Genomic DNA, 9675 nt, shown 5'->3' on the forward strand with positions numbered 1-9675 from the left:
CGTAGGCTGCAATAATTTGCTGTACTCAGAAAGGGACAATATTACATTTCCTGGCATTCGGTTTTGGCCCTTTTTCCATCCAAGTACTGCCTAGCGCAAGCTCATTCTGGACAGAAAACACATCTTCAGGGGTTTTGACAATTACACCCAGTTTGCAGTCGGCAGCAAACTCAATCAACAAGATGTCCTTGTTTTAACTTTTTCCCTTTTGCCCCGGATTTCAATTTTGATATCAGAAAAATACAAGCTGAAAGGAAAAGGACCAAGCATAGATACCTGGGGAATATCACTTATCATCTTCACTCTATTAGAAGAAACATCTCCTATGCGGACACCATGTGTTCTGTCCTTAACGCAACTGGCTGTCCATCTTACCACAAAGGTATCAATGTTTAAGATCAATAATGTCTATAAAATTCCTGTGTTATGGTGCTGAATGCCTTTACCACATTAAGCAAAGCAGAAATGAACAGTATGACCCCTGTCAACCACTTGAGATGCTTTCATAAAAACAAAAGCTAGCAAGAAACACCTTATACAATGTCAAACTGTTGCGAACAAGTCTAGTCTGATTTTTGATATTAGCAAGCTTGGTACAGTAAACTCAGTTAACTGGAAGTCAAGCAACCGGCAAAAAAAAAAAATTGAAGAAATACTGTACAATTTTCATGTGTTGCACTTTGTTTCCCCCCTGCAGAAATATATCTTACGTTTTTAGAATTTTAAAAAGGAAGACAGGAATAAATTCCCTCTCTCCTCAATCTGAGAACATGTCAAACCAAACAAACAGTATAGGGTACAGTGTTACTCAGGTCTATTTTTAATATTTTTTAATATTAATATTACTATTTTTAATAGTAACTCTCATGCAACCAGAAACTACAGTTATCCAGCATCTACCAATCTGCATGGGTGCCAGTTAATGGAGTTTACTATAATTATGTACTCCGTGGCTTTACAGATTAGGCCTGTAAGACTGATAGGCCTGTAGTTTCTAGGGACAGTAATGGGTTCATCTTCATGAAATTGCTGAAAATACTGAACTGTAAAGAAAGTGAGAGTAACTAGTCCAAACCTTATTTTTCCAACCAAATAACCAAGTTAAACGAGGCAATAGTGCCACAAGATTCTGGCAAGGATATTAAGTAAAGAATACCCATATTTTATGCAAGTGATATTGTTAGATATCAGAGAGTTATTGAGAGACAGTGGAACACTCTAATGACTAATGAAAGCCTTATGCGAATTTTAGATACCAAACCAAGGTTTACATATAAAAAGATGACATCACTTAAGAACAGTCTTTGCTACCCTAAAACTCAAACAATTGAGAGAGTAGATAAGAGAACATTTCCCTGTGGCAAATGTGCTGCTAGCAAGTATATAAATACTACGGTGTTTTTACATCCTAATCAAAAGAAAGAATATACATTTAATATATGTGAAACCTGCAGTTCAGAATACATAATTTAATTAACTTCTTGCACAGTGTGTTAAATTTTATATTGGGAAAACAGATAGAGCCTTGCGGGATCGCATAAAATAAAATGTTTATCACATTAGTAAGGGCAACCAAAATACTGCCCTTTCTAAACATGTCTTGGAGACAGATATGACAGCTATTGGTGGAGTGTTTGAGAGTGCCAGACATTAGAAATACTACTGAACAACTGGAAGCCAAATGGATAATCAGACTCAGAAGTGACTATGGACATGGGCTGAATGACAGGTTGCCCATTAAACCTAAACTAAAGAGTAGGCACCTACGCAGATGAAGTAGCAGTACTTAGTATAGAGAATTGTGCAGCTACTGTTTTAAAAGGAATTTATAGTCATATTACATATGTTTTCATTCATTTTATGTTTTTTAGTGTGCATAATGCTATGTATTGTTAAGACTGTGTCCCTTTTATAGTTAAGTCAAATGCATCATGCGATTTGTTTATTAGAGTATTTAATGCAGTCTTTTTTATTCCTGTTTGTATCTGATGAAGCAGCATAACCTGCGAAAGCTCTCATACCTTTGTGAATAAAAAGATTTGAAGAACTGGAGCAGTCTGATGTTTTTGGGTTCACTTGTATACTTGGAATTGTTTGCTTGTTTGGTCTATGTGAGCCTGAAACTTGGAGAACAGTGGTGGCTTGCATTTTTTAAAAATAAAAAGAAAGTTGAAAATAATAAAGCTTTCATCTAGTACATAAATGCTTTTAGAAGCAACCCTGTATCTAGTTCGCATGTCTTCATGCACACAATCTGATAAAGACTAATAAAAACAAAATTATTTTCTTATTTCAATGGGTTTCTTTCAATGGCTAGGAGATAATACATTCTGAAAGCATTCAAGTGTTTTTCCAATATCGGACAGCAATAAATATAAGACAAAAAACAGACATCACTTACTAGAAGCTTCAGCCATACCACTTTGTCTTAGCATCATTTTTAGGTTAACCTAAGTCTATGACTATGGCTCTTGGTTTGGAACAATTGTTCCTAACAGCAGGGAAAAAAAGAAGTTATATACTCACCATAAAATTCCATGTCAGTTCATCTCGCCTTCATTCTTACTGATGGGTTCAGAGCCAATCCTCTGCTCTGACTTGGCCAACTACAAAAGCTCGAGGCCAACTCCCTATCCCATGATGCACCTTGAGCTTCCCTCAGATCTTGTTTGCAGCCAAAAGACTACATACGACTATTAATATGCTAGGATTAGAAACTGGATAAGAGACCATAAAACCATGACATAAATGAACCTCAAGAAGCATGGATGGGGGTTGGAGGGTGGGATGCAAGAACGAAGACGAGATGAACAACTCGCATGGAACGTTATGGTGAGTACATAAGTTCCTTATGTGAAGTTGTTCTATCTCATCGTTCATTCTTACTGATGGGTAGCGTCCCAAGCACGACCTTTCTCGGGTGGCTCACAGAAAAAAAGTTCAAGACAGTGGACCCAAAGGATGCCCTATCTACTTTATAATGAGTGAAGAAGGTAAGAGGCCTTGACCAAGTAGCTGCTGCACAGATAGTATCTAATGGTAATTTAGCCGTAAAGGCTGATGACGTAGATACAGCTGTAGTAGAGTGGGCCTTTATCTTCTATTAGAACGGTGTATTCACTAAACTGTTAGTGAAGGAAATACAATCTGATAACCATTTTGATAAAGTGGTTTTCGCCACTGGAGCGCCTTTTTTTAGACTCTGAAAAGGAGACAGAGCTGATCTGTTTTCCTGAAATGTTTGGTCCTGTCTAAATAGAATCAAAATTGTCTGCAAACATCAAGCTTCTGCAGCATATGTTCCATCTTTTTAGTGTATTTAATGAAAAATACTGGCAATTCAATAGAGTGGTTGAGATTTGTCTCTGAGCAAACTTTAGGTAAAAATGATGGATTCGTTCGGAGTGAGACAGTCATTATGGAAAAATCAGATAAGGGGGTTTAATGGACAAGGCCTGTAACTCGGAAACCCTCCGAGAAGTAATAGCTATTAAAATATGGTTTTCCATGATAGATTTCTAGTCACAAGATGAGGCTGGTTCGAAAGGGGGTAGGATTATTTGGGAAAGAAAAAAAATTTAGATTCCATGGCATAGCTGGAGCTTTGAACGGTGGTCTCAAATGAACAGTATGCTTGAGAAAGGCTTTGGAGAGTCTATGTGATGTGATTTTAGACCCCTGGTCACCAAAATGAAAGTTAGAAATTGCTGCCAATTGAATTCTAATGGTTGCTACCGCTGCCCCTTCATTGAAAAGTTTAGTCAAAAACTAAAGAATGGGTGAAATTGAAGCCAGGTACGGGTCAATATTGTTATGAAACGCCCCTATAGAAAACCTTTTCCATTTACTAAGATATAACTTCCTGGTAGACGATTTATGAGAGGATGTTAAAATATGCTGAGCCACAGCTGAGAGGATGTGAATCCTGGCTATATTGGGAATTGGAGCAGCCAAGCTGTCAGCTTGAGGGACTGAAAAGAAGCAGGGAGAGCACCTGATGAATGAGTCAGGAGATCTGGCACTGGGTCCAGAATCCAAGGTTCTTCCAATAGATGAGGCTGGAGGAAGGGGAACCATATTTGACGAGGCCAGTAAGGGGCTATCAGAATGATGGTACTTCCCAGAGCCTTGGCTTTCTGTAAAACTTTAGGTATCAAGAGGAAAAGGGGGGAAGGTATAAAGGAGACTCACGGGCCAATAGTATTCAAGTGCATCCCCTGGGGCATCCCCCAGAGGGGGGAATTAGGGCAAAATAGCTGCTGCATTTCATGCTTGTTGAGTTGCTAAGAGATCGCAGCAAGCCTGGTCCCATCTGCAGAATATATTTCCCACTACCTTTTCTTTTAAGGAACACTCGTGAGGCAATAGAATTGCCCTGCTTAGTTTGTCTGTTATCACATTGGATCTCCACCAGGATGTGAGTTGCTATCAGAAAGCGCTGGGTGGAAGTTGCACATTGTCATACGTTCAAGGCCTCTCGACATAGAGGATAAAATTGGGCTCCTCCTTGTCTGTTTATGTATCAGACCACTGACATATTAACTGCCTGAACTGCAATAATTCCCAGAGGGCAAGAGTCTTCAAAGGACTGCAACGCTAGAAGTACCGCTCTCATCTCCAGGACATTGATATATAGAAGAACCTCATATTTCTTCCACATGCCTCGGTCTGTTCTTCCCTAATAATGCCCTCCCCCACCCTATCAGGGAAGCATCCGTGGTCACCGTAGCTATGGGATGATCGCCACCACTGAAGGTCCTTCTTGCATGAATTTGTTATCAGGATTTTGTGCGACATCGGAAGTTCTTGAAAAGACCATTGAGTGAACAGGAGCCATTGCAGTACACACATATGCATCCAACCAAAAGGAATCGCAATGAAAGCTGCCACCATTGTCCCTAACAATTTGAGTACCACTGAAACCGGGGCCTTTTCTCTTGGGAGCAAGTCCAGGACCTGTTTTCGTAGAACACAAACGCTTTCATTTAGAAGGTTTAAGGTCATGGTAATGATACTTAGCTCTGCTCCTATAAAAACTGCATGTTGCGATGGCAACAAGGCAAATTTTTCTGAATTCATAGTAATCCCCAACTTATTACAGAGGTTCAAAGTTGTGCCCCTTGCTTGTATGAGATGATGCCTGGTGGTGGCAGTGAGAAGCCAGTTGTCTAGGTATGGAAAAACCTGGAAACCCAAACGTCTCAGATGAGCCATGACTACTGCAATGCATTTGGTGAACACTCTGGGGGCTGTAGTGAGACCAAAGTTCAAAGCGCGAAACTGAAGATGACTGGCTCCCAGCCAGAAGTGCAGATGATCTCCGGATGGCCTGTCCATTTTTATGTGTTAGTACACATACTGGAGATCTATCGAGCACATCCGATTGTCTTTCCCTAAAAAGGGAAGTATTGCCTGTAGCATGACCATCCGGAATGTTGTCTTTACTAACTTGTTTAGTCTGCTGAGATCCAAAATGGGCCTCCAGTCCCCTGTTTTCTTTGGAACTAAAAAGAATGTGGAGTACGTTTCGGATCCTTTTTGGTCTGCTGGGACTGGTTGGATGACTCTTTTACAGCAATTTTTGAATCTCTGGGGCTGCTTGTTGCTTGTGACTGGGTGGAACATCCTGGATTTTTCTTATAAGAAGGGGTGAGTGGCAAAGGGAATTCGGTATCCTCTGGATAAGATGCTTTGTACCCAGCTGACATTTTGTTACTTTTACCAAATAAATCCAACTTCAGAAAGAACCAAAAATGTTTTATTGCAAAGCTTTCAGGGCACAAATACCCTTCCTCAGTGCTACTATTCTAACAATAAAAGTACACAGTTTAAATAGGAGCTTTTCTATAAAAAAAAAAAAAAAGTTATGCACTCACCATAACATTCCATGTTTGTTGTCCTTAATCTCTCCTTCCTTTATGCTGGCTCCGACTCGGCCGTATACGATAGCTCAAGAGCTTTTACTGGCTCGAGGCTAGCCCCTATCCCAGCATGCTTTGTGGTAGTTACCCAGATCTTGTTTGTGATAACCCAACACTAGACCATATAAAAAGACAAGAGATATACTCTACTCTGCATATCCAATTACACCAACATATAAAGGTGTGATCCCCTACACAATAGTAATAATAATAGTAGACTGATACTAACCATGAGGTATGGCATAAAGAAAACCCAGCCAGAATAGCTAATAAAAAAAGGGATTCCTCTCAATCCTCCAGGAAGGGGGAAGGAGGGAGGGACGCAAGAAGGAAGGTGAGATCAAGGACAAACATGGAACGTTATGGTGAGTACATAGCTTCTTTATGTTATGTTGTTCATATCTCACCTTCGTTCTTGCTATTTGGGACAGTGTCTCCGGCACTTGATTCTTGGGTGGCTAACTGGAAAAAAACTCTTCAGGACCGTGGAACCAAAGGATCCCCTGTTCCGGGAGGCCACATCTACATTGTAATGAGTGATAAAGGTATGAGGATTAGCCCATGTAGCTGTCGAATCCAAAGGCAATCTGGCTTGAAAGGCAATAGCGGGTAGACAAGGCCGATGTTGAGTGCCCTTTAATTTGTTTATGCAACTCGTAGACATGTTTTATAGTGTCTGAAAGCCACACCTTTGAGACCGCACAACCACTTTTATTGGCCGCAAAGGATATGAACAACTGATCAGATTTTCATCAGATTTTCTAAAGTCCTTGGTCCTGTGTAAATAGAAATGCAACTGTCAATGAATATCCAATTGATGAAGCTTATACTCTGCCTTGTTGCCATGATTGGGGAAGAACACAAGAAGCTCTATGGATTGATTCAGACTGTAGTCAGAACATACCTTGGGTAAGAAAGAGGGGTTGGTCCTGAGAGAAACCAGATCTTTATGGAAAATCAAGTAAGGGGGATGAATAGATAAGGCCTGTAATTCTGAGACCCTTCTAGCTGAGGTAACTGCAACCAAGAAAAAGGGTCTTCCAAGTCATAAATTTGAGCGGAAAAGAAACAGATGGTTAGAAGGAAGGAAGAATCAGTGCGTCTAAAACTAAATTTAGATTCCAGAGAGGAAGAAGTTCTCTTATTGGAGGTCTTAATAGGGTAAGTACCTCTTAGGAAAGCCTTGCAAAACCTATGGGACATGATATTGGAACCCATTTTTCCCATATGGAAATTTGAAATGGCAGCGAATTGAACTCTGATAGTAGCTGCAGCTGCTCCTTGGTCAAATGTTTCAGTGAGAAATTCAAGAATCTTTGAAAAAGGAGCAGTAAAGGGGATCAATTTGATTTTTGCCTGCCCAAAAACAGAACCTCTTCCATTTAATAACAGTCTCCTAGTAGTGGGCTTATGGGAGAAAATCAAAATGTGCCGAACTACTGGGGAAACATCGCGAAGCCTGGCTAAGACCGGAACTGAAGAAATCAAGCTGTGAGCTTGAGAGTTTGAATGGAAAGATGGAGAGTCACCGACTGATGTCTCAAAAGATCTGGCACTGGGTCCAGGATCCAAGTATCCCCTTGCAGATGAAGTCAAAGGAATGGGAATCATATCTGACGAGGCCAGTCAGGGACAATGAGGATTAGTTTGCAACCCAATGACTGTGCTTTCTGAAGAACATTGGGGATCAGGGGAAAGGGTGGAAAGACATAAAGCAGTCCCGGGGGCCAACCGTGAACAAGTGTGCCCCTGGGTGACTGTCTCGGTGGTGGGACTAGGGAAAAGTAACTGCTGCATTTGTTGTTGAGGGGGATGGCAAACAGATCGCAGCATGGTTGGCCCCATTTGAGAAAAATCAAGACCACAACTTTCTGCTTCAGGGAACACTCGTGGGGCATCAGGATAGCCTGGCTGAACTTGTTCGCCATCATGCTGGATTTCCCCGGGATGTGCATTGCAACAAGAAAGCGTTGGTAAGACATCGCCCGTTGCCAAACTTGTAGAGCCTCTCAACACAAAGCGTAATACCTGGTTCCACCCTGTTTGCTGATGTACCATACTACCAACATGTTGTCCTTTTGAATTGCTATAGTCCCTGAAGGTAGAGAGTCCTGAAGTGCTTGCAGTGCCAGGAGCACTGCTATCATCTCCAAGACATTGACGTGCAAGTGGCACTCGTGCTCCTGCCAAGTCCCTTGAACAGTTTGTCCCAGATAATACCCCCCACACACACACACCCTATCTGGGAAGCGTCCATGGTCATTGTGGCTACAGGTTGGGGGGGGGTTAGAAATGGCCTACCTATTGACACCATAGGGGTGTGAAGCCATCACACCAGATCCCTTTTGCAGGGTTCCGTAATTGGAATCTGATGTGACATGGGTAAATCTTGGAATGACCATTGTGCTAATAGAAATCACAGTAGAATTACCATGTTGAAGTGAGCCATAGGGACCAGAGTGATTGCCGCCATAGAACCCAGGACCTTGAGGACGAATCTTGTTTGAATCCTCTTTTGTGTGAACAGTATGACAACTTGGCGAAGGATCATTAATACTCTTTCTTGAGGCAGCTATAAAGGTAATATTTTGACAAAGCAACAAGGCAGACTTTTTGTAGTTTATGGTGATCCCAAGTTGAGAACAAGAGCAGATTATGTATTCCCTTGCCCTGATTAGTTGATGCTCGGTGGTGGTAGTAAGGAGCCAGTCGTCTAGATACAGAAACACCCTGAATCCTTGACGCCTCAGGTGAGCCGCAACTATTGCCATGCATTTGGTGAACACTCTGGAGGCTGTGGTGAGACCAAAGGGCAGAGTTCTGAACTGACAGTGACTGGCTCCCAGCCAGAAGCGTAGATATCTCCTTGACCTTCTGTCCATTTTTCTATGGTAGTATGCATCCTGGAGATCGAAAGAGCACATCCAATTGTCTTGTCCCAGAAAGGGAGAATGGACTGCAGTGTTACCATCCGGAACTTTGTTTTCTTGACTGACCTCTTCAGCCTGCTGAGATCCAAAATGGGTCTTCAGTCCCCTGTTTTCTTTGGAACTAAAAAGAACCTTGAGTAAGTTCCAGATCCGAATTGGTCTGCGGGGACTTCCTGGTTGACTCTTTCTTAGCAACCTTTGAACCTCCAGGTTTGCTTGATCCCACAAATTGGGTGGAACATCTGGTATAGAGTATTGTTTTTTTGATAGGGAAAGTAGTGAAAAGGGGATATTTTAAGCTCTGCATATTATGGATAGTACTCATGTATCGTCTGTGATTGTCTGCCAGGCTTTAGGGTACAAGGATAATCCCCCCCCCACACCCGACTGTCTCCGGAGCCGGATAGTCGCCTTCGGGACCGCTGGAAGGGCCTACCAGAGAAGGTATCTCTGTTGCCTTGGTTCTGCAGACCGGCTCTGTTGCAAGGTCGAATTCTACCATTATTTCCCCTCTGCCCCGGGGGAAAATTCTCCATTTGTGTCAGGTGAAGCTCCCTGGGATTTCCGGAACCACATTTTTCCATGATTCTGGCCTTTAGGATAGGGCTTAGATGGAGCAGAAAAACATACTACCGTGGCAAAGAGACTTTTGCCATGCTGTTCACACCTGGGAAGAGTCTCTTTTACCTGAGGCCTGAACAGGGACAAGCTGTCAAAGAGGGCATTGGTAAAGGAAGACGAAGGGCTCAGCAAAATGATAAAGACGCATCCAGCAGTGTCTGCATAAGGCTACCCCTGTGCCTGCTGCCCTGCTCGCCCCATCG

The sequence above is a fragment of the Protopterus annectens genome, chromosome 5.part1 (assembly GCF_019279795.1).
Source record: "Protopterus annectens isolate FY-2018-M chromosome 5.part1, PAN1.0, whole genome shotgun sequence".
NCBI classification, from domain to species: Eukaryota; Metazoa; Chordata; order Ceratodontiformes; family Protopteridae; genus Protopterus; species Protopterus annectens.